At 42.9% G+C, this 8,640-nt stretch overlaps 1 non-coding gene across 1 annotated transcript; it reads left to right on the forward strand.

Moving 5' to 3' along the window:
- Nucleotides 1–8,119: 8,119 nt before the first annotated feature.
- On the forward strand, nucleotides 8,120–8,230 carry LOC136315777 (U5 spliceosomal RNA). Its single transcript, XR_010727566.1, has one exon. It is a non-coding gene; the product is annotated as a U5 spliceosomal RNA (small nuclear RNA).
- The last annotated feature ends 410 nt before the right edge of the window (nucleotides 8,231–8,640 follow it).

Consider the following 8,640-nt stretch of genomic DNA (forward strand, 5'->3'; position numbering starts at 1 on the left):
GAGGTACAGTGAATGAGTTGAATTTTTTTTAAAGATAAATGTAACAAAATGAATTTCTTTTTGAGGAGGGCTCGTGAGTTATTTAATTTTTGAAAGCGCTTCTGGTTTCCTTTGAACTTTAATGACTATTAGCTGGTTTGATATTTTGGGTCAGTCTTGCCCTAAGAACTTGATATTGTTGTCTTCTGGTATGAGCTGAAGAAGGGTCAAGTCAGCCTGAGAGTTTTCTCTTGTAAATTACTTGCTTTTTCTATTTGCATGACTAATGACATCATTCCTTCTTCTTGAGTCTAGGATGTATCTTAGGGATGAATGTTTATCATATTTTCTTGCAACATGATGTGCCCTTTCCGCTTTTTGTTGAGGTAATTTTCTATTCCATTTGTTGGTGGGTTGGGTTTGTTTTTTTTTTGGTGACAGAGATAGAGAGTGAAAGGGACAGACACACAGGAGGAGAGAGAGATGAGAAGCATTAATTCTTTGGTGTGACACCTTAGTTGTTCATTGATTACTTTCTCATATGTGCCTTGACCGGGGGGCTACAGCAGAGCAAGTGACTCCTTGCTTGAGCCAGTGACCTTGGGCTCAAGCTGGCAAGCCTTGCTCCAACTAGATGAGCCCATGCTCAAGCTGGTGACCTTGGGGTCTTGAACCTGGGTCCTCTGCGTCCCAGTCTGATGCTCTATCCACTGTGCCACTGCCTGGTCGGACCATTTGTTGTTTTTTTAATGCTTAAGAAATAATTTTTAAATTTTTACCTAATTTTATTTTTGTTTTTCAATATTATATTAGTTTCAGGTGCACACCCCAGTGATTAGACATTATGTAACTTCAGCTGTCATTCTGATAAATCTCACACCCACCTACCCCATACATAGTTACTACAATATTATTGACTCTTTCCCCTGTGCTGTGCTTCACATCCCATGACCGTTCTGTAACTGCCAGTTTATACTTCTTAATCCCTTCACCTTTTCACCGGTCTCCAACTCCCCTCCCCTCTGGCAGCCATCAGTCTGTTCTCTGTATCTGTAAGTTTGTTTCTGTTTCGTTTGTTCTTTTATTTTGTTTTTAAGTTTTCACATGTAAATGAAATCTGTGGTATTTGTCTTTTTCTGTCTGGCTTCTTTCACACTAATTATTTTTATACATGTCCATCTTTAATTTTGTAATCCAATATGTTTAATCTTCCCATTTTTCCCTTAGTTTGCATTTACTATGATGATCTATCTGCTCCGGGCTCTTACATTATTGATAGATTTTCCCCCAATGCTATTCATTTTGTTTCTTCTTTCTTATATCTATTACACTGTTCCTCTAATCCTCAATGTGTTTTCTTAGCTCTATTATCTCTCTGTTTATCTCATTTGGTTGTTTAGCCTCTTAACTCCAAGATCTTGTTTTGTTGAATCTGTTTTTAGGTTTTCTTTGTTGCTATTAAGACATTGTGAATATATTCTTTATTTTTCTTAACTTTATCTTCTAGGTTGTTGTCTTTATGCATAGTCTCTGCCTTTTATCCTTTTTGTAATTTTTATGCTGGATATAGTAACATCACTGACATGCTGTCTCTATGTTTTTCATGGTTGGGCAGCTCTCTCTCAAACTCCTGTTTATCTGATATTGTGTGAGTGCCTTCTTAATTCCATTTCACTTTGCTCTCACCTCCCCTTTGTCCTTCTGAGATACAGCTGGGGCCGGGCATGTTTTATTCTCCTAGTTTTGTGTAGCTTGAGCAAATGGCACTGTAAGGTCAGGCCAAAAAAAAAATCTTTTTTAGAATACCTGGATTTGCGCTCTCCTCTGATACAACCTTTAAAGTCTCTCACAAAAGTTCATTGGCCTAGCCTTGGGATTCATCTCACTCACCTGGGGGAATGTTCTCCGGTTTCAAGCCCCCCCTGTAATGCACATCCCGGGAGAGCCCACCCCCTGCTGGAGAAAGAGCCCTGCTCTCCTCTGTTCTCTGGTTTCCAGATCTATTACTGCCCTTCCCAGCCAGAAATGGAGGAAGATTATCATATAATTTATTATTCTCCTCTACTATTATTTTTTTAATCAAGGAGACTACTGACATGAATTTTCAACCTCAAATAACGTGACTTTGAGGAGGGGTATTGGGGGCAGCGTGAGGAACCAAACACTTCCTCCAACTCTGCTCGCAGATACACTTCTTTCTCAGGCCATTGCTTTTTGCGATGTATATATGAGGTGGTTTCTTTTCTCGCTTGATCAGAGTTGATAGATTTTTTATTTTTCTAAATGCTCTTGTTCATTTGACTAGCTATTAAGGGAATGAAATAAGGTGATGCAGTTTCAGTTACTGTAACATAGATATTCTCCTGGTTACAAAATGCACTTATGCCCCTTATAGAAAATTTAGAAAACAAGAAAGAGAAAAGGAAAGAAAGAAGAAAGGAAGGAAGGAAAAACGGAAGGGAGGGAAGGAGGGAAGGAGGGAGGGAGAGATAGAGAGAAGAAAGGGAGGGAGAGAGGAGGAAGGAAGGAAGGAAGGAAGGAAGGAAGGAAGGAAGGAAGGAAGGAAGGAAAGAAGGAAGGAAGAAGGGAGGGAAGGGAGGGAAGGAGGGAGGGAGAGAGGAAGAGGAGAAAGGGATGGAGAGAGGAGGAAGGAAGGAAGGAAAGAAGAAAGGAAGGGAGGGATGGAGGGAGGGAGGGAGGAAGGAAGGGAGGGAGGAAGGGAGGAAAGAAGGAAGCAAGAGGGAAGGAAGAAAGGAAAACATCAGTAAAAATTCCAGATAATAAGTATTATAATTTTGATATGTTATAGCTTTTTTGAAAATTACATATTTAAAACTATAACTTGTATAATAGTGTGTTTAAAACTTTGAGTCTTGCTTTTGTTAAAAATTTGATTTACTTGACCAAATTATCAATCTTCTTCAAAAATAAAACTTAAAGGTGACAAACTATCCCAAGTATGGATTTCTCAGATTTTTCTCAATTATCAGTGCTATGGTTTTAGGTTATTTCTAGTTTTTCAATTTTCTAGATGGTACTATAATGAGCATCTTTATTTATAAATCTTTGTACTCAGTTAAACTATTTCTGGTGGATACACTGCTAGAATTGAAGTCATTGTTCCCCCAAAGCTAGAACTTGTAAAATCTCCTGATGCAGTTGCCATGTCTTTGATCAGCAATATTGACTAGTCTAAATCACGTGAGGTAAAACTGTGCCCTCCTTTGCCTCCCCCTTCACCCCTTACCTTGCTATGTGAGGGTTCGTTTCCGCTCTCTGGCCTAAGACAGGGATTCGCACACGGTAGGTGCTCAGTGACTGCTCTCATGGCTGGTGAGATTTCACACTCCTCTGAGCAGTATCACTTACTGCCCTAGTCTAAGTCTTGGCAGATGATTGAAGACAGCTACCCAAGAGGTGAGCTCTGGGCAGCTGGAGGGTGCCCTCCCCACCTGCAGTGTTCCCGGCCTCCTTCGGAGTCTCTGCTGGGATTACTGTCCAGGGAGAGTGGAAAAGGGAGCCAGGAAGCTGGGCATGTGGGACTTCTGCAGAATGCTGTCCTGCTCATACTGGTTGCAGAGAGCAGGCTGGAAAACCAGGATGCAGCCTCAGACTCGACCTGTCTGTTGGCTTGGCCCTGATGGACAGGTCCTTTCCAGTGAGCCCTTCTGCTTTGCTCCGTTCATGCTGTCCACGCCAAGCAACCCAGCTCTGTGGTGGCCACTGCCGTTCTCCCAGGCCAGGTCTCAGGTCCTTAACAGCAGTTTGTAATTGTGGAGCTGGATCTCCAAGCTGGTGCCCCTGCTAGTGCTCTTCCATTCAGCACTCGTTCCATGAAACTGCCGTGCAGTTGTGCATGTGCACCTGCAGGCAACCTCATGTGTGCAGAGCCATCACCTAGCTCTTGAAGTCATAGTGATGAGCAAGGCACAGTCTTTCTTCTTAAAGGGCAGAAATACTACTTTCCTAAAGTACGGCAGATGAAAGGAGCAGGACACTATGACAGCTTGTGGTAAGCAAAGCAGGAAGCGGTGTGAAGGCCTGGTGAGGGACCAGCAGCCAGACGTTCCCGGCAGCGCAGAGCAGCGGCCACCCCAGGAGAGCAACACACCCAGTGTTTCTTACCTTACTCTCTCCTACCTCCCAAGGTTTCGTATGAACCTGGAGTAGGTTGTGATGAAACGTTGAAGGAGAAAGTTGTCAGGGACCAGCAGGTAAAGGAGTGTGCTGGGGAAGAAGAGGGTGTGTGATGGGCTGACTTCAGCTGCCGGAGTTCAGGTCCTAGCCCCGCCTGGCAGAGCCGCCCTCTTCTGTCCGGAGACACTGCCTCCCGCAAACACTGGCTGGGTGCTTCCTTTCTGAAACATTTTCATCTCCTTGTTTTTCCTTTCCTTTCTTTCTAAATTGTTCCTGAGCTCCGCCAGCATTTATGTTTTTTGCTTAGCCATCTCACTTCAGAGATTCTCTAAATCTAAATCGCTTCTGCTTCAGGGCTTCTATTCCTTCCTTAGTGCCCCTTGGCGTGTGCTGAAATCCTAGGCCAAGGCTGTCCTCTGCCACATGGTCACATTGTTCAGCATGCCTCTGTTCTCTGGAGGCTGGTAGTTCTGAGTTCTTCTTCTCTTCTGTGGTGGAAAGACTAGAAGGCTCCTCAAAGTTGCCACATCCTAATCCCCAGAACTTGTACATATGGTATGTTACATGGCAAAAAAGAATTATGGCTGTAGGTATAATTAAGGTTGCTTTTCAGGTGGCCTTAAAATAGAGATATTATTCTGGGTCACGGGGGTGAGTCTAATGAACTCACAAGAGTCCTTTAAAATGAACGAGGAAGGAAGAACAGGAGCCAGAATCAGAGAGCTACGTGGAGATGCCACCTTGTTGATCTTGAAGATGGTGGAGGGACCCACGAGCCACAGGATGCATGTTGGAAAGAACAATGAAACATTCTTCCCCAGCGCCACCAGAAAGAACAAAGCCCGAATGACATCTTCATTTTACTCCAGGGAGGCCCTGTTGGACTCCTGAATTCTGTAATGAAAGAAAATAAATTTGTATTATTTTAAGTCATTTAGTTCGTGATAATTTGTCACAGCAGCAATAGAAAACAAATACCACCTCTTACAATACCTTTGCAGTTGTATTGCTCAAATACAATCTTTTCTGTTTCCTCTTCGAGGTGAGATGCTCTTGCCGGATTCCCAGTCCCTAGAAAGCTCCATCCTGCCGGGGGTGAGACTCCCCAGGCCAGGGGCAAAGATGCACTCTCCTGCCGTGGAGGTGACATAACAGAATCCTGTCATTTTACCTTTAACATCCCAGAAAGTGTTTTACTTTTGCCTAGACTTGGACCTGGAGACAAATGGAAATGGGAAATTCCCTGCTTTTTTTCTCCATTCTTTTTATCATCTTAGTCAAGTGGGCATTCTGGTAGGGGAGGTCAGGAGGAAAAGCAGGAAAAAGAAGCCCAATGAGTGGACAAATAACAGGACTGGAGAGATGCTGAGGGCAGTGCCGTGCTCATCTGCCCAGACATGAAGTCATGGTCAAGCTCTTTACAACTGACTGGGTACCTCCCCCACACCCTCTAGATTTTCACTGTCTTAGTCCGTGTGTGGCCCCAGAGCTCTGGAAATCATTCAGACTCGTGCATTTTGACATAATTTTCAAACAACAGTACTTACGTTGAAAGACCCAACTCAGAGCAATTCTGACTCATATGTGTACCTGCACGTGCACGCACACACACACACACACACACACACACACACACCTACTAGTTACACCGACTTGATGAAGGCAGAACCCCTATCTTACACTGATGAGCTTGGTGGAATATATAAAGAGCGTTTAGTTATGCACCTCCCAGGATGGAGAAATGCAGATGAATTCAAGGGAAGAAGATGAGCTCCTAGGAGCTGCACCAAAGCGCTGGGACGCAGCTTGCTTATTATATTCAGTTGCCTGTTGTGCGTGCCATCGCCGATTTGCACCTGCAATTACCACTTCACACCTGGGAGTGTACAGGTTTTGTTGATTCCATTTCAGGAATGCTCGCTCAGCCTACGTGTTTCCCAGAATAAAGAGCCTTTGAGAGCTCTGCTTCAGAAACCAAGGTGACAATTTCTCGTGTTCTTGATTGTTTAAAAAAGAAAGTAGAAAAAGGAGGAGGGGAAAGAAGCTAAAGAAACAAACGGAAAAGTGAGAAAATTCTCATACCTACCCCCAAAGGAAGTGAATTTACAAATCTGGGGACTTTTAGCCTTTGTTGCTTTTAAGTATCAGTGAACTCAACCCCCCACTAACAAGACACAGTCACTCCACGCACAGCTCCCAGGACAGACTGTGTCATCCTCTGCAAAGGCGGCTGGAAATCATTTACACCCCAAGATCCTCTGTGGTGATAACAAGGTATTCAAAATGAGAATAAGTCTGAGATAATCTTCAAAAGGTTCCCGAGTGAAATTGGCCCCCATTCCATAGAAGATCCCTCTGGAAGGGATCAGATGCAAACACGTCACGTTCAGTTGTTGAGACTGACATGATTTTCTGCACCTGTGCTTGAAGTTGCCTATCATTTCTGAATGAGGGGAATTACATGAGATGAGGCTGAAATCTAGCAGACATTGTAGGTCAATGAGCCTATTTTATCACTAGCCAAGAGCAAACGAACCATACTTGCAAGGGGGCAGCGGATATTTCTTCGTTCTGAGTTTCTTCACACACAGTGGAGTGTAGTTCAGACCTGGATGGCCCAACAGTCGCTCCAAACTGCAAAGATAAATGGTAAACATAGAAAATGCTCTCCTGTGGCCTCTGAGTACATTGCTAACCTAGGAAACGGGTGTGATTCCAAGTTACAGAATACTAGATTAGACAATATCTGAGAGGCTCCGCTAAGAATAAGAATCACTTACAAAAATTTAAAAATGCACCTTGTATTATTAAGAGCAATAGTTCAGAGGTACAGACTGAAATATACTGACTATATGCTAAGCCCTTAACATGCAACTGCCCAATGCAACTTCCTCAAAAATTCTATGAGGTGCAATTACTACTATTATTTTTTTGGAAATGTGGTAGGAAATAAACAAACGGTCATACAGGAATGGTGATAGAAATAGGAATGTTAAAAGTTTTGCTGGTGAGGGCTCAGGAAAAAAGGAGGGGCATGTTATTGGGAACGGGAAGAAAGGAGGTCATTGTCATATAGTGTCAAAAAGTCTCGACTTGTACACTACAGTTGTGTGAAAAGCAGAACTTGCAAAGAATGAACTTGAGATTTAACTAAGGAAATTTATAAGCACAGCGTTGAAGGTGCTGCCTGGTTTGTCTTTGCTACTTACAGTGAAATTCACGATGAATGAAGTAGTTTGAAAGAAGAAATCTTAAGCATAAAGGAATTAGGACTTGGTAAAGAATGGGTGAAGACAGTCAAAAGATACAAACTTCCATTTATAAGGTAAATCCATTCTGGGGATGTACTGTACAGCTGGTGACTCTAGTTAACAATACTGCATTGGATATTTAAAAGTTGCTAAGAGAGAAAAATCTTAAAAGTTCTCATCTTGAAGAAAAAATATAACTGTGAGGTGATGGATGTTACCTTGTTGTGGCAATCGTCTCACACTGCAGACATATGACAAACTATATGTTAATGTCCACATTATGTGTCAATTATCCGTCAGTGGAACAGGGGAACGGGACTGTGTGGTGCTATATTATGAAGTGTAGAAAATTCCAGGTGAGAGAGTTCGGATTCATTCTGCATAAAGCCAGGACTCTCTGCAAAGCGCAGTAGTAGACGTGAATAGGCTATGGCAAAGCCAGTGAACTTTTGGAATGAACAACCCTCAGTAACCAGGCCTTGGTTCTCACCTTAGAAAGTCACAATCATTATTCCAAAGGAGCTGGCTGGTGTGTTGATCTCAAAGTCTTGGAACATTTAGACTCTTCTCTGGGCTTTTTGTCTGTCCAGAGCAGATGCTCTGGTCCAAGAGAACTAAGGTCTTCTAGAGAACAAGTGAGAACCCTTTCATTATGGCTGTCAAGAGAGGAAGATAGTGTGATTTCAAGAATGACTATTGGCCTGACCTGTGGTGGCGCAGTGGATAAAGTGTCGACCTGGAATGCTGAGGTAATACTCTGGTTTCTGTTCAGATCGCATAAATCTTTTGCCTTTTACTAAAGATTTCCGTGGAATGCTGAGGTTGCCAGTTCAAAACCCTGGGCCTGCCCAGTCAAGGCACATATGGGAGTTGAAGCTTCCTGCTTCTCTCTCTCTCTCTCTCTCTCCTCTAAAATGAATAAATAAATAAAAATAATTTAAAAAGAATGACTATTAAGTCAGGATCTGGAAGGCAGAGAGTGAACTGTGGGCTTCAGGTCTCTCAAGCCCACACTCCTGCCTTTGGGGTTAAGAGGGATCTTGCTGGTGTGTTACCACCTCACAAATGGTGTGGAGGTGGCACCTATTAATATCAGCACTTACAGATTAGGACCTTGAGGCCTGAAGAACTTAAGTACCTTTCCCAGGGACTCACTAGTATTAATTTTTAGAAAAATTATTTGAATTCACTGGGCTTGACTCCAGAGAACAAAGTCTTAGACACTACGGACAATTCACAAATATATATTCATGAAGAGAAGTGAAGGGTGTAG

Source organism: Saccopteryx bilineata, chromosome 11 (genome assembly GCF_036850765.1).
Source record: "Saccopteryx bilineata isolate mSacBil1 chromosome 11, mSacBil1_pri_phased_curated, whole genome shotgun sequence".
NCBI classification, from domain to species: domain Eukaryota; kingdom Metazoa; phylum Chordata; class Mammalia; order Chiroptera; family Emballonuridae; genus Saccopteryx; species Saccopteryx bilineata.